This window comes from Alligator mississippiensis, chromosome 1 (genome assembly GCF_030867095.1).
Source record: "Alligator mississippiensis isolate rAllMis1 chromosome 1, rAllMis1, whole genome shotgun sequence".
NCBI lineage: Eukaryota > Metazoa > Chordata > Crocodylia > Alligatoridae > Alligator > Alligator mississippiensis.
Window position 1 is genome coordinate 324,953,842 of NC_081824.1, and position 27,517 is coordinate 324,981,358.

The 27,517-nt window shown below is 43.5% G+C and overlaps 1 long non-coding RNA gene across 1 annotated transcript; it reads left to right on the forward strand.

Moving 5' to 3' along the window:
• Positions 1–27,517, forward strand: LOC132247751 (uncharacterized). Its single transcript, XR_009459143.1, has 3 exons — positions 1–61; positions 24,374–24,499; positions 26,479–27,517. It is a non-coding gene; the product is annotated as an uncharacterized LOC132247751 (long non-coding RNA).

The following is a 27,517-nucleotide window of genomic DNA, read 5'->3' on the forward strand; positions in this document are numbered from 1 at the left end:
CTGCTGCTGAAGGCCAGGTAACAACACTGCCTGGCTGGAGGGCTGCTGGTATCATCTGGAGGTAAGAGAAGAGCTGTAGGGGATGGTAAGGAGGCTCATGGTCCTGGGCATGACCTAAAACTGCACCCTGCTGGGAGTGGGTGCCCTGGTGGGGCTCTCAGTGGTGCGGGAGCCCCCAGGAAATGCCAGGCCAGTTACCACCCCAGTGAAAGGCAGGTTGGGGCACCTTAACCCCTAGCCCCCACAACTGGGTGGGTTACCCCTTGTTGGAGGGTCTGGAAGGCAGACCCCATGGAGAAAGAGTGAGGCCATAGACTCAGACCTGTCTAGACTTCCCCTAACTGGTCCATGCTGGGGCCAGGACCGGAAGGGTCAAAGGGCTGGGGGCCCACCATGAGGAACGCCCAAGAGCTGTGCACCTGGGGTTCTGACTAGCCTGGAGGTGGGCCAGGGCTAGTGAGCCAAAGGTCCCGGGGGGACCACACCCAGAAGGGGAAGTGGTTCAGGGAGCTATGCTGCCTAGTATGAAGGTGGATGAGACTGCCTGAGGAGAGGAATCCAGGCAGGGTTCAATCAGGAGGATTTTGGGGCCCAGTGTAGGGGCTGGTGATGATGATAACAACTGGATGCCATCTGTGAGGCTTGACTGGTGTAGGGGAAGAATGGAGCTGCAGATAGCACCCCTGGCATCGGTGTAGGAAAAGGGCAGCCTCCCACTTAATTACATCTTTAACTAATTAATTAGCAACAAGGCATGGTGGGTGAGAACATGGGTAGTTAGCCCAGAAACAGGTGGGCGGGCCATGGTTAAATTGGCCCCAAGAAGGCCCCCTGTTACAGGCCCCTGTTGTGCAAAGTAATGTTCAGCTACATGGAGACAATTTTGGCTTTGAAAGCTTGGAATTTAAATTTGCAGGATTAATAAGGGTTCTGAGGGGGCAGTAAGGCTCAGAAGAGATTAAGTTATTTGCCCAAGTTTTCACAGCAGGCCAGTGCCAAAACTGGGAAAAAGAAGCAAGCAACTTACTGGAACCTAATGGTACTATATCCACTAGAAGAACTGAGGTGCTGTAACACTGATTGCTTCATCATGTGTGCTTGATTCTTACAATGGGACAATTCAGGTTGTGATTAGAGTATGAAATACAGGGGTATGTGAAAGCAAGAGTTAAATAGTTTCAGTTTTAATCTAAGAAGATTTAGAATTACATTTAAAGATATTCTGGGGAATTACTTCTTCTGTGTAGGATAAAGAAGCCTGTCTCACATAGTTTACAAGGCCCTTGTGCAGCTTGCACACACACCTGAGTCATGTTCCAGAAGAGAAGACTCATTGATTCCTTATTCACATAACATCTGATTCTGGAACCTGCTTCTTGCAGTTTGATTTATTTCCTAATCTGTTGTATTTTTGTTGCGTTGCCCATGTCTTCTTGACACAATAATTAGCCCCTCTCTGTGCCTCTCTCTAACACAATTTTTGTTGTGATATTGGGCTGGCATTAGCATCTGACTGTAGCATACTCTCAGCCCCATGAACAAATAAAATTTTATTTATATATAATTTTTTTTTTTTAAGGTTTTGGCAAAGTGGGGGGAAAAATTGTGGGGCCATCAACATGTCTTGTTCAGTTGTTTTTTAGCATTTTTTCAAAACAGAGTCAGTGGGTAACAGGAAGTGATGCTTGACAATCTCTTATGCTTTATGGCCCAGTAGTTAAGATACTCACAGGGCATGCATGAGGCTTAGGTTCACATTCCTGCTCCAAGAGTACTCCCATTACAAGTCTCTTAGTTATTCAGAGCTGGGTTTTTAACTTTCAGTGGTTAAAAATCCATTCCACTTTGCATAAATTTATAAATTATTTTATAATAAATATGTTTTGCATAAATAATGTATACATTTATGAATAATTTCATTAGGCTATGATCTTTCTAGGCCAGTGGCTACAGTCTTCACCTGGGATGGGCTAGCTAAGTTTCAGTCCCTGTTCCAACAAATATTACAGATTTTGTAGGAAGTGTCTTCCTCCAGAATACTCTGGAACTAAGTTTTAGAGCACTCTCTCCTGGGAAGAGCTTGGTTGAAATTCCTGCTTGGAATTGGCGAGAGAGAAGATTTGAATTTGGGTCTTCTGTATCCCAGAGGCATCCCGGAACTGCTTGTATACAAGTACAATGTCTTTTCACTTTGGTTTTGTTGATATTACTTAAATCCCATTGTGAATACATTCCTCCTCTTTCCCATCCCGCCAGCCCAAATGTTTCATTTTGGAAATGTCAAAACAAGCTGTTTCAATATTTTGAAACTTTTTAGTTTCCTCTCTCTCATATTTGTCTGACACTATAAAAATGAATTCAACCCATGTTTTTCATATAGTTTAGTGACAAAAGAAACAGCATTTTTCAGTGAATATGCTGTTTGCTAGGTATGGAGTGGGAATGTCAAACCCCAGGCTAGACATCCTCATCTAAGGAACTATTGAAATAACTCAGGTTACTACTTATTTGATTTCCATTCCAGGGAACCTTACCATTGAGTTAAGTTGGATGGAGTGCAGTGGACTTTAGACAGATGGATGCTAAGAATTTTTATGTTAAAAAAGCAAGGGTGATTGCTTACGTAGAGAGTTCTGGATTGGATCTTACTGCCTTGTATTGCATAGGCTCAGATTATCTAGTGCTGGCCATGGGCCAGAGAGTAGTTTTCCAGGGTTGTTTCTCCAGCTGCAGAATTGGAAAAGGCAACATGTATTGAATGTAGCCTTTATACTGGTAACATCAGGCTCTAGAACAAAGAATGTGTGTATTCTACGAAGAAGCTTTGTTTTAACTAAGTGAATTATATTTACAATTGGGATGACTGTACATGGGAGCCAAGACTCTGAAGCTGTAAATGAGTTTCGCTTAGCTGACAGTAACTAAAATAAACCCCTCTGGGAGATACTGCATACTTTTTTTAATCAGAATGTTGCTCTTTTTACTGATATGAGGGTCCTTGCAATTATGCCAGGAACATTTTTCAGCATAGTACAAAAGATAGTATGTATGATTAGAGCAGGGTAAAAAAACTAAAATGACTCTTATTTAGAACAACAAACTACTGCAATGTGTATTTTTATTCTGAAAAGGGATAACATCCAATTCCAAAATGTTTCCCTGGAATAGAAATTCTGACAAACATCTATTTAAAAAACAGAACAGGATCTTTCACTCTGGTGAAACATGGTCATTGCTGGAATGACTCAAACTTCACGTCGTGTCAATGCAGTTTGAAACTCTAGAATACTGCTGTGCATTGTCTTGTAGGAACTGTAGTTTCAGTTGATATTTTACCCTGTAGGCCTTCCTGGCTGGACTACCTCTTCTATAATGAACGCAGAATCATGAGATCTCCATGATGTGTCAAGCAGCTCTTTTAAAAATAAAATTATTTTGCAGCTTTATGGCAGATGTACTCCTTCAGGAGCCCAACCATTAGGAGAAAAAGGGGCATTAAAACTTAAACTCCTGTAAAACAGTATACTATAGAACAGGGCTGTCAAACATATGGATCACAGGCCAGATCCAGCCCACAGGGTCATTCTGTCTGGCCTGCCAGGCGCCCAGAAGCTGGGGGCAGGGAAGGAGAGAGTGAACTGATCCTGGGCCCAATGGACATCAATGTTGGGGTGGGGGTGGGGCAGAAGGAAACATGTGAATAGATGCGACTGTCACTCACCCTGCATCTACTTAACTCCGTTGCCAGCACCAGACTCTGGACGCTACTATGGGACCCACTGTAGCTGTCACTGGTCCAATAAATCTGTCCCAGGAGGAGCCTGTGGTCCAGATCTGGCCTGTGGCCTGGGTGAGTTTGACACCCCTGCCATAGAAAATGCAGCCTAGTGTGTTTGTGTATGCTCAGTTACTATGATGTTTTAAAAATTATTTAGAACTAAATAAGAGGGGCCAATTCAAACAACAAAATATTTCTTGTGGGATCAAAACAACTTAAAATTAATTTTTTTGAAGATTTTTAGTAAGATCAATCTTTTCTACTAGAAAAGTCCTGGCTTGTTCTCCACAAGATGCACCATACAAAATATCAGATAAAATCCAGGCAACTCACAATCAATTAACTTTTAGGAGACTTTTAAATGATGTCTTTAAATTTGATTTTCTTTTTCAGAACACCAAATGAAATGGAAATGGTTTCAGTGAGGCAGGGAATTTGTTGCAGCTGATTGAAACTATAACTTCAGAAGCCTGTGTTTCATGGTTTTCAGATTTTATCTCTAGATACTATGAAATAAGTAGTCTAGTTTCAACCCCTATATATGAATTGATAAAGTCCAAACAAAGAACATTAAGAAGATGGTGCTGAGCTCTTAACTTATTTAAGGACAGGTTCAAGCTCTGCTTGTCTTTTTCAGGTGAGTAATCCAATTACAGTCAGTGAATAAGGCAGGGTGCTTTTGCTTCACTGTGCAAAGCAGCTGTTCTGCTGTTTTCACTGGAGAGACGTATATACAATGTTAGGTCATTAACACTCCTCAAATTGAGACGGCTAATTAGGTGACAACTATATAGCTAGGAGAGCCACATCAGGAATTGATTTCACCCCAGCAACCTGGGGTGCCTTGAGATCCTTTCAGGAGTGCCACAGGGTGCCACACCATGTTAGCACTGTTAAGTAAGCAAACATGAATCTCAAGAAAAACCCAGAGATTCACAAAAGAATTTATAATGTGAAAAAGATTCTGACCTCTTCTAGTCTTTCTGGGGATTTGCACGTTTGCTGTGCTTGCTCTACTATCATGTGGCTTGCTTGTAGCCATATGATCAGAGATGGGGTGCAGTATGTGTACATGCTTTCTGGTTCTGGAGTTGTGCCAGGAACTCAGTCTAAGTAAGTCGGAGTGGTCAGGATCGAGGGCCTAGCGGGTCCATGGGGAGGTTTGCTGGGTCTGAGAGAGACTGGCGGGGCTAGCAGGTCTTCAGGGTCTTCAGCAGGGGCTGTCCATCTAGGAATGGGGGTGTGGGGACCTAAAAATAGCCTGGGGGAGGGGGAGCAGCTCTGCTTTTCCAGACCTGGAGTTATACATTGAACATGGGCAGATGTACATTGGGATCGAGGGGAACTGGTAAGTTTGGGGCAGCTGTGGGTTGGGAGTGAGGGGCAACAGCAGGGCCAAAGGGGCTGTAGGTGGGGAGTGAGGGGCACTGACAGGGCTGGTGGTCTGTGGCTTTGGAGTGAGGAGCACCAGCAGGGTCAGAAGGCTGTGGGTCAGGAGTGAGGGGCACCAGCAGGGCTGAGGGGCAATGGCATAGGCAAAGCGCTGGCATATCTGGGCTGTTCAGGACCACAAAGCAGTGAAAGGGGACAGCTGCAGCTGGACTTGCATCCTGGTGAGTGAAGGAGGCAGGGGGAGCTCTGATTATTATTATTTTTTTTTTCCATGATTAAACTTTGGCATTTGATTTTGGGTGTTTTTAGGTATTTAGAATTTATTTTATTATAGTAGGGAATAAAAACCTGGAGATCCTAGCTTCCACAGCAGCAGAATGATGGGGAGGATCTCGGGGATTGCTTTTTCACCACTTGGAGCCTAGATGTGGCTGACAGCATGGGTAACATGCTGTAAATTTGAACTCCAGCTTACCCTCATAGTAGCTTGTTCCTGCTTATTCTGTAGAGTCTACAGTTCTGCAGAGCTTTTTGTATTCTGTTGCGTGACCAAGATGCAAGATCTGTATTTGGGAAGATGTTAATGATACCTGATATTACTTTAAGATGATGAAACTGAAATTAGATGATAAAGTATAGACTTTGGGGCATGCCATCTAGTGTCATATAAAAAGAATATTGCATTATAAAATGTTATTGCTTTCAAAATATCATACTTAGTCCAAGCTGAGGTCTTTTTTCCCCCAGGTTCTTCCATATGACAGAAACAGTGTCCATATCTTTATCTTTGTGTGCTTTGGTGTTTTTGCTGATTCAAGATCTCTAGACCAGGGATCACTACATGGAAGTGGCTCTTGTTGAGCCCCTCCCCCCAGCCACCATGGGGGGGGAAAAAAAGCTTCATCTTAGTTTTGAGGCCCAGGCTCAGAGTGAAAACTGGAGCTAAGCCACTGCCTACCCTGAGCTGGAATGGCTCATTTGGGTGGGGAAGAAGGCATACAGCTGCAGGGGGGGCGTGGCTTGGAGGAGTCTGCAGGGTATGTCTGGGTGAAAGCTGAAGCCTTCTCTCCCACCCCTTGTACCATTCATGCCTGTGCCTAGCTCCCCTGCTCTCTTTTTTCCCCCCCAGTCTGCCCCCTCTCCTCTTATGTTATGCTCCTGCTCTGGTATCTCTAGTCGTGACTGCACCTGGCTGGGAGCTACCACTGCTTCTCCCTGGCTTGGCTGGGGTGAGGCTGTACTGTGGCTGACTGTCCTGGAGGAACAGAGCTGTAGCAGGAGGTAATGGTGGGGGCAAGGAGTAGTGGGTCGGGTTGCAGGAGGGGAGCAGGGGTTAGACTAGGCAGGGTACAGGGGGCAACAGGTAAGGGAGGAAGAGATGGGAAGGATAGACACAGGCATGGGAGGCAAGGGATAGGATGGCCTGGGCAGTCAGTGGGGAGCAGACACAAACATGGAGGAGCAGGTGGCAGGGGAACACATGGCAGGGGGCACATAGACTCATAAGGCTCGAAGGGACCCTGAAGGATCATTGGGTCCAGCCCCCTGCAGGAGTAGGAAAGACATCTGGGGTCAGATGACCCCAGCCAGGTGACCATCCAGTCTTCTCTTGAAGACCTCTAGGGTAGATGATTGTACCACCTCTGAGGGGACCTTTTTCCATAGTCTGGACACCCTAGTTGTAAAGAAGGTTTCCCCTAATGTTCAGCCTGAAACTATCTTCCAGGAGTTTCTGGCTGTTTGTTTCTAGTTTTCTGCCAGGGCACCCTGGTGAACAGTTGTTCACCAAGCCTCTGATGTAGCGGTAAGCTGCAATCAGGTCCCCTCTCAGCCTTCTTTTCTTTAGGTTGAAGAGTCCAGGATCCCTCATGGTAGAAGGCAGGGGAACAAGGGGAAGGAGTCGGGGTGGGGGTGGATGACGAATTCAAGGCAATTTTCTGCGAAGTGGATTCTATACACAAAGCTATAACAAATTTATAATTACCACGTATAGGATCTAATTACTGGGGAGTCGTCTTAAATTCAAAGTTGTCTTGGATCCAGATAAATACAGTAGTATGCTTCCCTCTGTATTTTCTCATTTACTCGCACTGAGTTGTTTCTTTGCTACTTTCAGATATGTAGTTCAAAATACGTGTTTATTGTTGGTGGGTGTTCCCAGCTAGGGAGTACATGGGAGCCAAAGCCTCTATGTGCTCCCTTGGCTGGATAACCGTGTCATCTAATGGGCATTTCCAGCTAGCGGAGTGCTAATCAACTGATGGGTATTCCCAGCCTCTGAAACACATGGGACTCTTGAAGGGTTCCTGTGTGCTGCAGAGGCTTGGAGCACTGGCTACACATTCAATTAAAGGCATGATAGGATCCAGCCACAAAGTTATTTTGTGTACTAGCTTTGTGGCTTATTCCTCATTTTATCACACCATTAATTGATTGAATGTGTAGCCAGGACACTGTAAGATGTGATTAACAAGTTAACCGGTTAATCACAAATGTAATATCTGTCAGGGGCCTGAGTGTATTTGCCTATATGGCCAAACTGGATCTGGCCCCTAGGCACTGCTAGGAGGTTCAAGAAACTATCTTACTATAGTATGTAAGAAAGAATTGCACAACATGAGCATGCATTTGCAAGCCATACTGGGGACGAAAAACAATTTTCCTTCTGCTATACATTCTCTGCAAAGCCATTATAATTTTTTTTTTTTTTTTTTTTTTTTTTCCCCTGGAACTGGAGATTTTCATCTCCATGAAAGAAATATTGAGCTAAAATGAAGGCCGGTGAATCTTTAATTACTGATACTAAACCATCTTTCATCTAGATACTGTGAACATGAAACATATTGGGCAGACCTTCTGTCTGGCACATTTTCATAATATGTGGAGCTAGCAAATCAGTAGCAGATGGAAATGAGGAAGTGGGAGACTTGCCCTACTCTGTAATTAACAGGATATAGAAATATTTAGGTTCTGTTCAAGTCCGTTAGGTCACTGTTCTTTCCTAAAGAGCTTATGTTGACAGCAGGTGCTGTGCATTATTTTTCAGTATATAAACATTGGTATATTCCAAACAATGTAACAAGAAGAACATGTTAAAAACCATCTCTTATCAGCATCCACCCATCAGACAATTCAGTCTACTAAGTTTCACTCAGGTGAAATGCATATATTTTAAGGGTAATATATATAATTTTTTTTCTGGAAACTGCAGTTTCAATTATCTTGAGAAATTATGCATGAAGGTAAAATTCTCTAAATAGTTTTGCCTGGAAAAATCTTGTACTACCATCACTCAATGGTGATATTTCTTGTCAACACCACTAGCTCAATGTTCAGAGCAGTGGTTAGCACTTCAGAAATCTGGGTCTAGTTTCTTGCTAAGCCTAAGGGGATTTGAACCCACATCTCTTATTTTCTAGGTACTGTATTTCACGGTGTACAAGCTGATGTGATGTATAAGTCAACCCCATCTTTCTGAACTAAAAAGCTAGGGGTTTCGTAGATCCAGTGTATAAGTCGACTTAACTTTTTGGATCAGAAATACGGGGTTGACTTGTACTGACCCCTGAGTACCCTCACTGCAGGCTGGGTACCTGGGCAGTGAACACATGCCGCAGTGCTGCTTGCATGGGATGGGGCTGGGTTTGGAGCTCAGCTGGTATGGCCGCATGCCCTGTGAGCAGCACTGCCTGGGGTGTGCCAGCCGAGTGCCGAGGCTGGTGCCGCTTGCAGGGGATGAGGCTGCAACAGCCACGCACCGAGCCCAGCACTACTCGGAGGGGACAGGGACAGGATCAGCGCTCACCTGGTGGAGCCCAGGCAGCACCACCCACAGGGGACGGGACTGAGTTTAATGCCTGGCCAGGCAGCATCTCCATGGTGATGGCAAGGCTTGCAGGCTGCACTTGGGCGGAGCCCAAGCCCCATTGCCTGCAGCAAGAGGGACACTATTGGTAGATGAAGACAGTTGGGTAAGGCCAGGGCTGAGCTGGGGTTTGGCTGGAGCCAAGGTCAGGCCAGGGTAGTGCTGGGGTGGGGGTCAAAAGTATTGGTATGATGTATAAGTCAAGGTGGAAATTTAAGGGTAAATATTTTGGCTCTAAACCTCATAGAAGTAGGGTTGGAAGGGACCTTGTAGATCTTCAGGTCTGACCCCCCTGCCTGGGCAGGAAGAAAACTGGGCTCAAATGACCCCAGCCAGATAGGCATCAAGCCTCTTCTTAAAGACCCCCAGGGTAGGAGCTAGCACCACTTCCCTTGGAAGTTGGTTCCAGATCCTAGCCGCCCTAACTGTGAAGTAGTTCCTACGGATGTCTAATCTAAACCTACTCTCCAACAACTTGTGGCCATTATTCCTTGTTATCCCAGAGGGCACTAGGGGAAACAAGGTCTCCCCCAAACCCTTCTGGTCCCCCCCCAGTGAGTTTATAGACAGTTACCAGGTCCCCCCCCCCTTAGCCTTCTCTTGTGAAGGCTGAACAGGTTCAGGTCCCGTAGCCTCTCATTGTAGGGTCTGCCCTGCTGTCCCTGGATCATGCGGGTGGCTCTCCTCTGGACCCTCTCAATGTTGTCCACATCCCTCTTGAAGTGGGGTGCCCAGAACTGGACACAGTACTCCAGCCTGACCAGTGTCACGTAGAGGGGGAGGATCACCTCCTTGGACCTGCTCGAGATGCACCTGTGGATGCACGATAGGGTCCGGTTAGCCCTGCTGACCATGACCTCACATCGTCTGCCCATGTTCATCTTGGAATCAATGATGACTCCAAGATCCCTTTCTGTCTCCATGCTCTCAAGAAGGGAGTTTCCCATCTTATAAGTGTCCTGCTCGTTACTATCCAGGTCTTTCTGCAGTCTTTCCCTTCCTGCTAACATAACCACCTCATCCCAAATTTTGGTATCATCAGCAAATTTGAACAGGTTGCTTTTCACCCCATCATCCAAATCGCTGATAAAGAAATTGAACAGTGTGGGCCCAAGGACCGAGCCCTGGGGGACTCCACTGCCCACTTCCCCCCCAGGTCAAACATGACTCCACCACCACCCTCTGAGTATGACCCTTCAGCCAATTCGCAATCCATCTGACTGTGTAGGCATCGATGCCACAATCACCTAGTTTTTTTAATGAGGATGGGGTGGTCAACAGTGTCAAAGGCCTTGCTGAAGTCCAGAAAGACTACATCCACGGCGACACCTGCATCCAATGCTTTTGTGACCTGATCATGAAAGGCAATAAAGTTGGTCTGACATGACCTGCCCCTAATGAAACCATTCTGGTTGCCCTTGAGCATCACCCCTGATGCCGGCCCATCACATATGTGCTCCTTGATCTTCTCAAAGAGTTTCCCCAGGATTGAGGTAAGACTGATGGGACTGCAGTTGTCCGGGTCCTCCCTCCCTTTTTTAAAGATGGGGACCATATTGGCTATCTTCCAATCATCCGGCACCTGGCCCAAGCACCACGAATGCTTGTAAAGCCATGCCAAGGGTCCAGCAATAACCCCTGCTAGCTCCCTCAACACCCTGGGGTGGAGAGCATCTGGACCTGCTGATTTGAACATGTCCAGCCCCTCCAGAAGCACTCTAACCCGGTCCTCCTCAATCTTAGGTCTTGAGGCGTTCCCCTCAAGTCCATCTTGAATCACAGTGGGGGAGTCCTGGTTCCTGCACAAGAAAATGGAGGTGAAGAATTTGTTAAAGAGGTCTGCCTTCTCCTCTGGCGCAACCACCAGATTGCCCAGCGTATCTTGCAGGGGCCCCACATTTCCCAGCGCCTTCTTCATCCTCCCTATATATTTGAAAAAGGACTCCAGCTCCTCCCCTTGGCTGGGGGGTCTGTAGTAGACCCCCACCATTAAATCCCTCTCCCCACGACCCCCTTGTATCTTGACCCAAAGCACTCCAGCTTGCCCCTCTTCCAACTCCATTTTGCTAGCAGAGGATGTGTACTGCTCTTTGTCATAGAGCACCACACCCCCTCCCTTCCTTCCTTCTCTATCCCGCCTGTAGAGCCTATAGCCCCTAATGCTAACTGCCCAGTCATGGGATGAATCCCACCACGTTTCTGTAATCCCTACTATGTCTGGGTTTGAACTGGCTATTATTAACCTCGACTTATACACTGTGAAATATGATAAGTGTTTTCACAACTAAGTATATAGGGTATTCTAAGCTCTGTCCCAGGGGCAGGCAATCATTTCAGGTGGAGGGCTGCTTGCTGAGTTTTCGCAAGCCATCGAGGGCTGCATGATGGGCAGATAAATATTTAATTTTCTAAATTTTTTTAGAGTTCCCATGGGCTGGATAGAATGGCCTGGCAGGCTGCAAGCAGGCTGCATTTTGCCCACCTTTGCTCTGTCCCATGCCCTGCTCCTGCCTGAGTATTTTTGTGACTGCAGCTCTTTGTTTTCTTTCCATTTCTTATGAGGGCCTAGAAACAGAATGCTTAGTCATGTTTTAGTGGAGCATCTTGTGTTGACCAAAGTGAAACATTTTGCTTGGTTTTTGGTGACAAAATCTTAACACTTTTAAATTCAGTTTGAATTTTTTTGGTTGATTTATTGCACCAAAACACCCCAATTAACATTCCCCATAGTCCTAGCTATACTACTGTTTTGACCCTTTAGATTAATGACCATGTAGGTTTGAAGCAATTCCTGTTTCTAAAGCTTTGCCTTGGGGTATGTCACTAAAGCCAATATGCATCAAACATAACATTTACACTCAACATGATAAATGGCAAGAAACCTCAGTTTATAAGTCAAGCATTACAAAATCAGGAAATCCTAGTGAAGATATCAAATATTCCATTACTGCTCCTAAAACTTCAGCACAACAGAAACTGTACAGTAACAAGCAGTAGTCTGACATTTTTGGGGTAGCAGCATAAAATGTATTATAATTCACTTACTGAGAACTAAACAACATATTTTTCCTGAGTCATGATAATGTTAACTATGTTTACCGGGTAAGATGTTATTTAATTACTTTTCTCATTTAGGAAAAGAGACCTCTTGGGGATGGGCTCTTACTAAACAACAATAAAACAAAAACACTTTCAGAAGATATCTCTAACACAGATTTCACACAGGTAAAACCTAGTTATCCTCTTTGGAACTAGCTTCATGACTTTAGGGGAATTCTAGTGTTTCAGGTATTTTCAATATGTGGTCTGCAGAGTGCATGCTGGTGGTCCATGAAGAGCTGGCTGGCACTGCATGTTTCTGATTTCATCTCCTTCTGTCTAGCTGCTAAACTGAACTTGCAAAAAGCCAAAAATACATCAAATATTTTCCTAATAATACTTTTCTAAGTAAGCAATTGCTGAGGTTGCCATAGGGATGTTCTGCAATCATAAATTGAATGGGAAGTGTATATGAGAAACTGTCTCGCTTAAGACATGATCCACGCTATGAAAAAGAGTAGAACTCCTTCATAACCAAAATAGATCAATGTTCCCATCTAGGTCAATAGCCTGAATGGGACAAGAGCCAGTACTGCATGTTCCAGACAAAGAATAGTCCTTGATTCTCCCACGTTTTCTTACCTAATTGTGCTACATAGCATATCTACACTGCCTCTCGGATTGCTATAAAGTACACCCCACCAACTTGCTCCTGCTCTGGGCGTGCTAAATCCAAAATAATAAGGCAAGGTAGCTGCCATAGAGTCCCTGTGATTTGGGCTCAGCACACCTCTCTTAGGCTCTGTCTTAAGCATGTGAATTGGTATAAAATCAAGGTTATAATAAGGATTATAAACAGATTTTGTGAGATTTCATGAACATAGAGTGGGAGGCTGTAGATTAAGGGTGGATCCAAAGGGAGTGCACTAATGCAATTGCAGCTACCTTTAATTCCTTCTCCACCCAAATTTTAAAATCAAGTTTCTGCCCGAACAGCAGCAGTGATGGTGTCAATTGACTTGATGGCTCATTAAAATATACCTGATTCTTTCTGAGGTGTTCATTTCACAGGTGCTAATGAGCCTCTCTCCTTTTTAATGGTCTTGATGTTACACCTATCAAGCTGGCCTTTCTTCTGCAATTCTGTTGTCTGTTAGCAGCTCCTGGTAATGTAACTCCAATTTCACAGCCTTGCAGAATGTTTTTAAACTCATTTCAATAATGTTATATTTTTATACCAGGCCAGGCACCCACAAAATAATAAAGGAGCAACATTACTTGACACAGGTTATACACTTCATCTCCCAAAATCACAGCCCATCATATTTATTTTTGCATCAACTGTAAACAGAATAATATAGTCCTAGGCCCCTAGCATATTAGTAAAGCTTCTAGTTTCTTTTTACCTGGAGAAAAATATATTATGTGATTATGCACCTCACCATGTGTTTTCCCCCTTTTTCAAAATCCTAGATCTGTCTATGGTGTAAGTGGTAAGTCTTTTTTTTTTTTTTTTTTTTTTTTTAGTGGTGCTCCCTGGTATGGCACAGAGGTGCCGTAGACATGCAAACGTTGTGTCAGCGTGAGAAGGGAGGCATGTTTCTCTTACTTAGCTACATTCAGTTGATGCCTATCAGCATGGTAATGATATAACTTTCATTTTAGCCTGTGAAACTGTAGTTTCTAGTCTAATAACTACACTGGTATTTATTTATACACACACACACATATATGCACAGACATGGCCAGATGAATGGCCTAACTACACGCTATAGAATGACTCTCCCTTTCTGGGTTAATGATTGGGTAGGGGAAACATAAGAGTGGCATTTGGGGAGGGTATAGGGTTAACTTGCAGCATGCCCGCTGAACAGTTTGGCTCCATTGGTGCAGAAGGGCACATCCTTGATTTGGATGTATGTATGTAAACTAGCATTTAAACTTATAGCTGGGCCCAAATTCTTTGAATTTCCTATGTAGTTCCTTTGAACTCAAAATGTAAGTGTCTACCAATTTTACACAGACCTGAATATTATAAGGAAATAGTTTTGTTCCATAATAGTTGAATGCATTCCTCTCTGAACAGAGTACAAACAGATTGACTTTTGGAGCATCTATACGTGCACTTTACTGCACATTAGACTAATCTAATGCACAGTAAAGCATCATCTACATTTGCATAGCAGTTACTGCATAGTAGATTAATTAAAAGTGCCATTTGCTAGTACCAATAGATACGGGTATTAGAAAATTGAACTAATGTGCTGAAGCACACACAGACCCTGACCAAAACTGCCCCCTGGCTGAGCCCTGAGCTCCAGGAAGTGGTGGGGAGGGGAAACTGCCCCAGAGCCAGGACAGCTCCACCCCACCCCTCAGAGCTCAGGGCTGCCCCCAGAGACTCCTGCCAGCCTGGGGCTGGCACCCTGGGAAGCCTGGAGCTCCCTCCAGCTGCTGCAGGGGGACAGAGCAGGGCAGGAGCAGCCTTGGACTAGGCTGCTCCTGTCAGGCTCAATTTGCTCCCAGTCCAGGTGTACATGTAGATGTGTGTCCGGGAGCAGTTTAATGTACCTGAATTTTATTATGCCGTAAATAGACTTGTTTAAAAATGGCAGAATCCAGCCTAAGACTTGCCCCCAAGGGGGGCACCAAAGGGTGCAGTAAATTCAAGTACATGTGTGCCAAACTTTGGTCCTGTTATGGATATAGGCTGATTCTGTGTGCTGAACTTCTGTTCTCTTAGAAGTATAGACCAGTTTCCAATTGCTTACACCAGTAAAAGTGTAATGTCCATGCCTGGCCAAGGGGGAACTTGTTTGTTTGTCTGTCTGAATTAGCTAAGATTTGTTCAAAGCATACCTTCTGCCAAAGAAGACAAAAGTCCTGTGCAACCCTATTGAATTTGGTCAGGTTATGTAAAGTGTAACTGAGAATAGAATTTGGCATTGGAATTATATGCTGTTAGAATACTTGCTCTTGCTCCATGGAAACACTTACTCATCAGTAATTGTATGGCACTCAGTCAAACACAGAGGCAATCAACAGTGCGTATGAAGCAGTAGTTAATATGAATGAATTCTTACTTGCTTTTACTGCTTATCATTAGGAGCTGCAAATACAGTATAGCTGAATATTCATGCTTGTTCATTTTGGTGGGCTGTGATTTTTTTTGGGGGGATGAGGTGTATAACCTGTGTCAATTAATGTTACTCCTTTACTATTTTGCGGGTGCCAGGCCTGATACAAAATTGATGTCACATGTAAAGGCCAGTGGCCTATATTGTATTCATATGTAGATTGTAATTATCTTCATGTATTCTAGGCTGACCCAGGTGGAATTCGCAACTAAACTGTAGAGTATATTCTGTGTTTCTGTTTACTGGCAAGTCCTCCTGTTTGGGGATGGAGATGGCTTAAATTTCTACCACAATGTCCTTACGCTTCATGTCAGAGAAGTTAATGAAAACATGGAGTCTCTGTGCTCTCACTCAAGTTAAGTTTGGAGTGAAGAGCAGCCAGTTTTCTAGGCATCTTTTTACAGAACTAGCCAGATTATTGCATACCTTCTATCCTAATTTATCTAGGGACTTGTATAAAATGCAGGATGGTCTTTTAAAAAAAACAATTTCTTTTGTTGGTGCAAAGATTTGTGCTTGGATAGTGAATAGGATTTTTCAGGTCATTTTCCTCTTATAACTCTCCAGTGCACCATGTATTTAAGTGTACATGAGAAAGTTAATATTACTGTGTGCTAGAGGTTCAGGGCTTGGTTCTGATGTCACTTAGATTTAAACCAGTGCAACTCTACAGATGTCAGCATCATATACATTCTGATAATAGCTGATTCAGAGAACTGGGCATACTGTGGCTTCAACCATTTTCATGACTGGCAATCCCTTGCAGTCAAGGATGATTGTCTTCCATGATCATTTTATCTATGGGGCTGAAGATGGCCAACAAGGCCAATCTGAGATCGAGAGGTTCTGTTGCAACTTGGGATTTTTACCGCAGTAAAAATAACTGTGCACTTGATGCAGTTTTCCAGTCAGGAAAAGAGTGAGTAGGTATGTTTAGGGCACTTTTTTCTAGCCCCTTCTCCATGTGGCGTGAGCAGAGTGGACCCTAAAAAGGGCTGCTGAGTCCCAGTTACAGCTGTCAAATTGCACTCCTGCCAATCCACGTGCTAGATGACCTTTAACTGCCTCCCTCTTGCCAATTCATGACTAGGAGCTTCGAGACCTCACAATCTGCCAGCTCCAGCTGCTCCCCACCCCCGGGCCCCATGCAGGCTGATATGCCCAGGCCCCGCACACCCCTAGGGACAGCTCTGTATGTGGCTTTTCAGGAGGGAGAGCACTTCCACTTGCTTTCCCCACTGCATCTTGATGGTACTGCCACTGCTTGGTCCATGACTGCTTATTCACCAGAGTTAACCCTGCTTAAATATGCAACTAAACTTCCCTGAAGGTCATCCCATTATCTGCCACCTGTGGATGCACTGGATAGTAGCATAGCTCAACTGCTTTCAGCCACAAGTACTGGAAATCCTGCATTGCTAAGGTTTATTTTTATGGCAGGTGTTCATAGCAATGTGCATCTCTATATACCTCCAATCCCCATGTAATGGGACATAAAATACTTTTTTTTTTTTTTTCTATTGGTTTGTGTGCTATTTCTTTTTTTTCTGTAGGTGTTATAAGTTTGCATTAGTCTGTCTCTGCCTAGGATCAGTTAGTTAGTTTCTCCCAAAATAATGAGGCTTTCACACTCGCTGGAAGACACCAGGCCAATATATGATGTTTCCCACAAGTTTCACATTCCAGTGTCTCAGGTGGGAGCTTTTATATACAATTTCAGTAAGAGCAGTTGGAGTTTTGCATTCAAATGTTTCTGATTTCTGTTATGCAGTTGACATAGTGCATTATGCATGTCATATTGCTCTGAGCCCAGTCAGTCAGTTTTCTGAAATGCACAATGATGACAACAGATGTGTTGAGAGCCTGGCTGCACAAAACCACTAACAGAACTCGGCACCAGTTGAACAGAAAGCAAGAAACCTGTGCACACAGCTGCAGCAATAAAAAGGAGAGAAAAGGAGAAACACCCTTATTTTCAAGGAGCGCATTACTACATGACTGAAAAGAGTGCTTCTGCTGTATTTACTATAGCTTATTGTAATGCATGGCACTGGAAACAGAGAAGGAGATTCAGACTCTGTTGCATCTCACTACCATTGGATGAGTGGCCTGGCAATATAATCTTTCAAATTAAAAACCATACATATAACTTTCTAACTTCTCAAGGCTGCCTGCTGTATCATCCAAATGTTATTTCAGGCTAGAACCTTTTTATTAGTGTAATAAAATTTCACTGGATGTGATACTGAACTAAAATTACATTTCCAGGTGTTTTCATTCAAATGTGTTTTGACAGGAGGGGCTAATAAAATTGCTTGGGTTTGTCTTTACAGCACTGTCACAAAATGATTTTGTGTGTAGATTGGGAAGAAATGGTCCAGATCAGAACTCACCTTGCCCTTGTCCATGAAGGTGAAAGGCCAGGCTTTCAGCATTGCCATCCTTTTTGATTTTTATCATGAATTTTGAGATGGTCTATGTCTTTTTTTTAAAACAAAACTTTAGCTTCTGAAGTCCTGTGATTTATGTTTAAATCTGGATTGTTGATTGATTTAACATGTGTCAGATCATTGCTTCAGAGGTTGTACTCAGCTCATCTGACCTTGAAAACCAAATGAGTAGAATGAGTTCAGACCACCAGCCTAATTTGGTGCACAATACCAGGTCTTCTGGCCCATGAGACTTCCTATGGGTTCAGAAATTTGTTGGTGGTAAAAAGGTGACAGAGTTAATTGCTGCAGATCTTGGAGCTATAGCAATCAATACTGTAACTATTTCCCTGCTGCCAAATTTCTAGACTGGTGGGGAGCCCTGTGGGCCAAATTATATGGGTCCACAGGCTGAATCTTGGTCACCCCTGTATACCATCCAGTGCCTTGCCCTGCCCTGCCCTTCCCTTATCACTGTCATTTCTAAGTACTTTTCAGTAGTGCTTTGATTTGCTGACACTAAGATTTTGTCACATTGTTTGTTATCTCAGGCCTCTGGCAGATGTTACATTTATTACATGATTAACAGTAGCATGTCACACCTTCAATCAATTTATTGGGCCACAGCATGGCAAACCAGCTACAAAAATGTTCCCCAATTCATGTGAAATTTCTTTATGGTGGTTTGTATTACTTTAACTTGAATGTGTGATGAGAAGCTGATGGGCTGTCCCCACCTTGCAACTTTAAAGCCACACACTATGTACCCCTGCATGGGGCTGCCCTCATGTATAGGTTTAAAAGTGCTAGGTTGGGTGTTCCTTCTGCCTGGCAAGTTTAAACCTATACTGTTGGCTCCCACACCCCCTTACATACAGCCCAGGAAGAGTGAGGACTGGGAGCCCATAGCCCAGGATACTAGCATATAATCTGCAAGGTTTGGGAGTGGGTATTGGGGAAGATTGACAATTGACATAATTGACATGATTGAAGATTGACATAATTAGCCCATAGGCAATGACCACAGGCACCTGTGGTCATAAGAATAACTCCAGGCTTGGGAAGCCCTGGGTCAGCCTCCTTTTCCTCAGAAGTTAATGACATCAAGGCATGGTGGACAAGTAAATGGGGGAGTACCCAAAGGGAACCAGGTTGGCAAGGGCTGAGCAGCCACCAGGAGACATTGAGACCACCCCTGGGTGAACACTTACTAAAAGGAGAAATTCTTTGGGTCCTCCCATCCAACACCTGTAAAGCCATGCACTGTGCAGCCACATGTTGGGCTACCCCATATGCAACTCTCAGCTTGCTGGTATAGGCAAAGCCTGGGAATACAATGTTGGGCTCTGTGTACACTAGCAAGTTGAAAGGGTGCTGTAGGAAGCACAGCATTGGAGACTGGTCCCTAATGCCAGACTGCCTGTGCCAGCAGTTGGGTGTTTTGGTTCTGACACACTTTATCCCTGATGCCAAAAGTTGTGCATCTTGCTATGCACATGCAGCATAGCAGGACACATGACTGTTGGGATCCAGGATCAGATCCCATCACACCATTATTTAACATCTGCCAGGACCTTCAGCCATTCTCTCTCAAGGAGGAGAATATGTTTATAGTGCAATGATTGCTTTGGTAGGGTGTGGATTTAGTTGCTGTTGTCATTGTTGCTTTTAACTGTGCACGTTGCATGCTACTGTATGTTTGTTTTAGAGAAAGCCAGGTGAAAGAAATGGACTTTGCAATGGGAAGTCTGTCATAGGGTCCCACCCCTCAGCACCAATAGGTGGTGCTGGGCTGGGTTGCATGGTAGACAGCCCTGACAGCCAATCAGTGACAAGGGATGTGGCTGTATGATGAACAGCCCTTGAAACCAATGAGTGGTGAAGGGCAGGGCCTGTTGGGCCCCTTGGCTGGAGACATGGGGGGGTGCTTACTGCACTTTGCCCATGAAAGTGGCTGGTGGTTCCTGGATCTGCCTGAAAAATTGGGCAGCTGTTGCCTCAAGTTCAGTAGACCCCTATCTATAAGTAAGCACTATAATTAAGGACAAGGAGCAAACCTGCCCTGTCTTCTGCCACATGTTTACATTTTGAGGGGGAAAGCAAAGGGGCTCTCTGGAGTATTGCTGACTTGTCAGTGTCCAGCTTGAGTGGGAAGGTTCTACTAATACTGACTAAATCTCTTCCACCGCTTCTTTGTGAAGTGATATTACTTCAATATACTCTAATGCACCTCATAAATTGCCCCATAGTCTAATGGGGCACATTTCTAGTTTTTGAGGACAGGACAAAGCAGCAGAAAAGCATCTGGAATGTGTAAGACAGACATGCATTTTGTGCTGTGAAAAAAATAATAAAAAAATTATTTGGTTATCACGGGCAGTAGCTAAGAACCAGAAATCATATATGCAAGAGATGTAATCAGCACTAGGAGACGAATCAGTCATAGAAGCAGTGCCACGCATCCAGGAGCAAACAAACACTTAGCAGTGTGAAACCAATTCATCCTGATGGCACATTGCTTTCACAGTGAATACTAATCCAGAGCAGGACTGCAGATGCTCTATGCATATAGGAGAGTCTATTTGTGTTTTCAGGAGGAAAAGCGAGGAGTTTTGTGAGTAATGTGGTCACTGCATTCACTCCCCTTGGGTTGCTTCTGAATAGGGAACAATATGGTGGTGTGGGTTTTGGCTTTGGCCATGTCTCCTTTCCAGAAAGTCTTAGCTACCACTGTTTTCACAGAGCACGTGAACAACCTGCAGACCCAGTTTTCTACTCCCTTCTGCTGATAACAGTAGTGCCAGACATCACACCTTTCTTCCTTTTTGCTCTTTTCTATTGCTTTGTGTATAACTTGCTCATTTTCTCTTTCCATTCAGACAATAAAAAAAAAGAAGTGGGCCATTGGGTTGCTTGGGAATTGAGACTTGCTGTGTTGCTACAAAAGGGGTGGCCAGTCATATCCCTGTAGTACAGCACTGTATACCCTGTTCTTACCCAGTCACATCTGTGAGGCCTCTGTGTGTTCATGTCAGTACCTGATGTCATTTTAAGGTAGGTTTTGTGTAGGAGCAATCTGTTTCCAACTCTCTTCTCAAGGGACCTTTATTTAGCCCCGAGTAGATTTCAGAGTTAGTTTTTTCCCTCTGTTTAGTGTTTGCTTTGTGCATCTATTTCTTGCTGAACACATGTTGATGACAACTAAGTTTTAAAATATATGTAACAAGATCTGAACCTTGAATCCAAACCACTGTAAATCCCGAGAGCTATTATTTCTCAGATATTTTTTAGGATTTCAACATGGGTGGGATCTCAAAACAGAAATACCTACATTTCAATTTGTGTTTGAATGCAGATAAAATCTCACCAAAACCACTAAACTCATGAGATCACCATCTTATTTCCAAATACGTTGATTTTGTCAGACTATGATTATCTGAGCCCAAAATCTTACAAGGGAAACCTGTGAATGCCAAAGTTCTTAAATCTTAATCTAACACATCTGATGCATTTTACAGTGAAACACTGAACCTTAACCTCAGTCTCAACCAGATTTGGAACTGAACGCATATTACCATTACCTAAATTAGGATTGCTTTGCCCTTGGAACTCAAAGTAAACTGACCTTTATTTCTGCTTTAATGCTAATTAAGAACAAGATGTTTTTAAATTGTGCTAATATAAAAATATAGTCAGATGAGGAATAATGAATAACACATTTGAATTGTGTCTCTGTTTCTGGTTGCAAATTGTTTGCAGAATCCCTGAATTTTCCTCTTATTTGTTGTTCAGAATTATGTGCCAATTTTTAATTTTAATTTCTTTGTTTTCAATTGGTCCCTGGCAAGTCTTCAGTGTCTGAGCCAATTTGATTGGATATGGGGGTCACATGCTATGCTTTAGTTTACCAATTTAGATGAGCATCTCTCTTAGAACAGGGGTGGGCAAAATATGGCCAGGTGACTGAATCTGGCCTATGCCTGCCCCCATGGTACTCCACATGGGGCCATGCCCTGCCCAGTCAAGCTGGGGCAGCCTAAACTAGGCTTCCATCAGCACCCACTGGCCCAGGCCCCAGCTAGTGTATAGCTTCTGGCAGGGCTGTTCCTGGTGCAGCGGCAACCGGGTGCTGCTCTGTACCATCCACCTCCAGTGGTCTCTCCTGTTTCTGATCTTGCTCACCACAGGATGGCAGGGGCAGTTTCAGCTGGGTGACTCCTACCCCAGTGTGTGGGGCTCCAGATTCAGCTCCTGATTGCCTTCCAGTAGCAGGTGGCCAGGATCTGGAGCAGGAGCCCCATGTACCCACCAGGGGTGGTACAGAAGGAGTGGGAGGAAAAGCTGCTGCTAGAAGTGAGGTAGGGAGCGATAGGCTGCAAAGTAGCACTCATCCAGCTGCAGCTGTGCTGGGAACAGCCTGCCAGAAGATTCTTCTACCCCTGCTGCACCATGCTATTCTGGGTGGGTAGGTGAGCATCTTCAGCCAGACAGCTCCTGCCCCAGCGTCAGGGCTCTGGCTCGAGCTCCTGGCCACCTTCACAGGCACTGGACCTAGAGCCCCACGTCCTGGGACAGGAGATGGGTGAAGCTGCTCACCCAGAGCTGCATGATGCACAGCTGCAGGGGTAAGATCAGGAGCTGCCACTAGACGCAGGGGCCACAGAGCAGCACCCATCTGGGCCATGGGCACTGGTGGGAGCACAATGCAGGCTGTCCAAGCATAAATAGATGGGGCTTGGCCCTATGTGGAGCAACATGGGGCAGCACAAACCATACCACCTGGGGAAACTCTGCTTTATGCGTCCCCTGTCCCCCCTCCCTTCCCTTACCCACAGTAGGCACTCAGGACCTAGCACCCCCCCCCCCACACACACAGATGTACACACCCCCACACCCTCCCCACAGGGCAGGGGCATGTGATCCCAGACTCTCCTGCCCATGAACACTGCTCCCAAGACACCCACAGCCACATGAGGAGTTTTGGTGAGTTGTTGCAGAAGGAAGTGTGTGTGGGGGGGGGGGGGGTGCCAACTTGGCCTGTGACAGCTATATCAAAGTTCCCTATGTGGCCCTTGGGCACAAATAATTTTCCACCCCGGTCCTAGAATCAGGTTTCTGATGTGTGCTATCAATTTTGAATGCAAAATCTACATTCTGCAAATACTGGGCAGTATTGTTAAAAATCATTGTTAAAAAGCTGTTGTGACAGACATTTGTATCAGTGAACTCATTTTCGCTGTGTTTTGTGGAATGTACTCAAAAGAGAAGTGTGTACATAGCTTTCTGTGAAAGGCCATAATATGCATGGAAACTTCTATTTTCAGTTGTTATAACTGGATATAAACCTTGAGCATGTTATTAATGGGAAGAGAGCTATGTGTATTTCGGAGAATCACTGAAGCTTGATTTCAATATTACTGCAATCCGTAAGCCAAAGAGAAGCCAAAGATGGTCTGTTATAGGAGACTGCTTCTAGGTACTTTCAAATATTTTTCCTTTGCATTTTAAGCAGTGAATGTTCCAAATATGACAACTGTAAGAATGGGGGGGGGGGGGGGAACAATCTTGTCAAAGATAAATGTAGGTAAATGAAATGTACTATATTTCAATTAAGTTGAAACATATCTCATGTTTACTTGCAAGTGTGTCATTCTGGATCTCATTCTATTGATCCTGGAAAATTGAAGATAGTCCTTTGCATTAAACATAATGTAAGAGACAATCATGACATTTAGCTTACAAAATTTTACATGCTTATTTATAGCTGAGAGAGACTGTCTGATTTCAGATCAGGTAAATTTTTTGGACTTCTCAGAGGCCAATGATATTTTCATTATCTTGTGATGCATCTAGAATTTTTCTTCTCCTAATTAGTTTTTTGCTGCAATTCAATATAGCTAATTTATTGGGATCAGTAACACTGTAGAGCAGTGGTTCTCAACCTTTTTAGACTCAAGACAGCCCTTGGAAAATCCCTGTTCATAATTTTCACTTTTTTTTTTCATTGCAGAAAGATAATAGAGCAGTTCTTCTGTTACAAAAAAACCCTCAATTAGTCAGATTGTATTTAATGCTATTAATTCCTATGTGAAATCTCTGGGTATATCTTGTGGTTCACATTTGCATGCTTAACAGTGCTAACATTGCTTGGCACCTCACCACACTTTTGAAAGGTTCTCAAGGTACCCCAGGGTGCTGTGGCACCATTTGAGAAACTCTTGTATAGAAGTTTGGTTGTGAACATTCTTCTGCATTTTACTTTCTATAGGTATCACAGAATAATCTTTTCCTTTGCAGCCTGCTGTTAGCATAAATACCTTCTGCATCCCCCAAAAGCTCTGTTGTACACAGCATCAGAGAGTACAGCAGAGTTGTCTTTTTCATTTGCTGGTTTATGGACGTTAGGCCCTGAATATAATCAATATATTCTTATGGATTGGGCTAGTTCTCATTGAAAATGGGGGGTGTAAAAACTGCTTTGTGACTGAGAAGTTTGTAAGCAATAGTTAAACTCCTTTATGTTAACAAATAGCTATAATACTAGTGGCCTATCCCCTGAACACAGGCACAAGTCATCATCCAAGGAAAAAAAAACAACTTTGAGGAGCTAGGTGTTTCACTTATTCAAAGCTTTCATAAAATTAAACTGTCTGAAAGAGCATGTCTACACTACCTCCATGCTTCTTTCAAGACTGATGAATAAGCAAGCACTGTCCTGTTTCACAACCTCCAGATACAGAGCTGAGGTGGGGAGGATGCTCTGGGTACATGCCCCTGAAGCCACTCTCAAGGTCTCCATCTCTGGTTTGTCTAGAAATTTTGTCATCTCTTCAGTTCTGGATTTAGACTGTGCAAGCAGGTGAGTGGGGATTATTGGGGGGTGAGAGGCCGAATGTTTTTTTCAGGAGTCTTAACAGCATCATGGAAGCAGCATGGGTATACCCCAAAGAGAAGTAGACAGAGATGGAGAGAAGTAGAAGACCCATATAGCAAAGGCAGTAAGTGAGTACTAAACAGTCAGTCAGAATAAGCATCAGGAATGTGGCCTAGGGAAAAGCTGATGGGGAACTTATGGACAAAAAGCTGACTAGAAAGAGACTTAAAGTTGCTAGCATGACCTTTTGCCACTTGCTTCCTGCAGCATTCAAGGAAATAAGATTTCGTACAAGCAGGAGTGCATCAAAGGTATCTATTCATCAAAAGACCCTGCAGGACCCTGTTTTTCTTTTCTTGTTTTTTTTCTCTAACCTGTCAGGTCAAAAGGGCTAACAGTATTGTTCACAAAGCTATATTCTTGTAGTCGTAAGCTAATGTGAAGTCACCTTTACCAATGTTGAACATACAGAAATGCAGCTTAAAATATAGAAATATGTTAAATCCTTTCCTGGAAAATTTAAAAAGAAGGAATTTCAGGTTGGGTATCTAGACACTACAGTTTCTATACAGGGTAGATTAGAAATACAGCTGGAGTACAGTTAATTGTTGCTCTCTACATGCTTGCTTTCTCTCTCTCATATGCCTACTTCTTCAACTATGTCATTGAAATCTCACTTGCGAAAGGGCCCCTCTACTTTAGTGTAAAGGGCTTTTTTCAAATGAGAATCAGGTTCTCCTATATTTATATTTACTACTATCTTTGGTTATTTTTCTTGATATTATTGTGATAAACATCTGACAGGAAAAAACCAGAAAAACGATTTAGAATATAATGGTTTAATAAGGCAACTTTTTAAGACTAAATAATTTGCTTAGAAAAAATATTAATGAGACGGTCTCCAATGTCATTTAGGTGCTTTTGATAATTTTCCCCCTGGTCATTATTGTGAGTAGCTTTTACAGCAACCATTGCTAAATGTGCCCCAAACAATGGAAAATATAAATGCTACTATACCCACTCATCAGGAATACCATGGTCATTTTGGGGCCACTGTCTCTAATTACCATATTGGAGGGGGCTTGTGTAGAGACTGTGAAAATGTGTGTAGCATGGTAAACCTGTTAGGACTAAAAGGATTGGAATCACTTTACCTTCAGTGGGGAAACAACTAAAGTGATATGATAAACACTATAGAAAATGATGAATGGGACAGAGGAAAAAAACAACTCTGGATTAAAAGTCAAACTTGTATTACTCTGATCTTAATAAAATATATTAATTGTGGTACAGTACTTATTATTGTAGTTGTTGTTGTTATTGTTGGTATACCTGAAGCACCAAAGAAGTTAATGCATTATAAGGCATAAGGAATGCCTGAGAAGGCACATTGTTTAATAAGTCTATTGTACATGATACAACTCTAAATTGAAGATTTTAAACAAGGAAAAGTTACAGGGCCTAAATTTTCAGAAGTCACTAGTATTCTTTTACATTATTGTAAGATAAGGATCGAATTACTATGGTTTAATAAAAGAAGAGTGAGTTAGTACAGTTTTAACTTCAACTCACCATGTGGTAAGAGTGTGCACAGAAACATTTTTCATGGAGCCAGCTGATGCATGGAAAAACTTCTACCTCTTTTTATCCCCTGGTAAATTGTTATAGGTTACCATTACACTCCTCCATTGCACACATCCACAATTATATAGATAAACAAAATGGAAGAGATGATAGGTTTTCTGAAAAGCTTGTGAGTGAAACAGAGTAAGTAGGTAGGAAATATAGCTATAGAGATATAATATGTGGAGAGAGATTCTGTATGTGTATATGTACTATATGATACTATATAGATAAAGACTGAATCTATATATCTATAGATTCAGTCTTTATCTGTATAGTATCATATAGTATACATATCTTTATATAGAGCTAGAGAAAAAATATATTTTCTCTTCACCCAGGCAAGGTAGCAACTGCTGAAGAGAGAAGCTCCAGAAGAAGGTGCAAAAGTATCTCCATTCACCTGTTGGCAGCTGCTGGCTGGCAGGCGAAGCCTTATTTTACTTGCCAAACGTGGTTTAGCTCTATCAGAAACAGGAAAGTTCTGCTGCTGCAGAGGAGGTTTGGACATGGAGGTGCTCAAAGTCTTGCTGACAGAACAGGGTCAAAGATGCTGCACTGGACACGAGGCCTGAGTCACAGGATATTAACTTGCCCAGAATCATGCAGTAAGGAATGCATCCAGAACTGCTGACTCCCCATCCATAATCTCATGAAACCTTTCCCTTAATGCATTATGCTCAGGAAGCTATTATTGGTATAGATTTTCCTGACTTAGTTCTGTATGGTATAAATGAATATATTCATGAGTAGTACAAATAAATATATTCAAGGAATAGAGAAACTTACTGCGCTCATTAAAACTGCCTTTTGACATGTTCTAGTACTTTGGATTTTCTAGCAACTCTGAAGCAATAATACAATGTGTATTTAAGGCCCAGTATTGTCAAGGGGTACCTTTTGTCCTTCACATGTAGAAACAATCAAAGACTCTGCATCATAAGGGAGTGCAATGAGAACCATACAGAAACAATTTCTATATATTGTAACAAGTATGTGTCCCATGGCTGGTCCACTCATTGGTCCACCCACTTGACTTTGGGCAAGCTACCCATTTAACTTTTCTGCCATGCCTTGATGTTAATATATATCTGATGTAATCAGGTGAGAGGCTGTCCATTTGTGTGCCCTGATGACAAGGGCCTTACGCATGACTCCTACTTCCCCTTATGTCCAATGCCTCACAGATGTTCCTCTGGTGGCTCACACTGGGACCCAAACTCTGGAGTCTCACTGGGACTCTCACTTTCCACCAGAGCTCATGGTCCCAGTGGCCTCAACCTGGGCTGCAAGCCCCACACACTGGACTCCAAGCCTGCACACTCAGGGCCTCCAAGCCCATCTTATGGGATTGGGGCTCCAAGCCTCATCCCCTTGCCC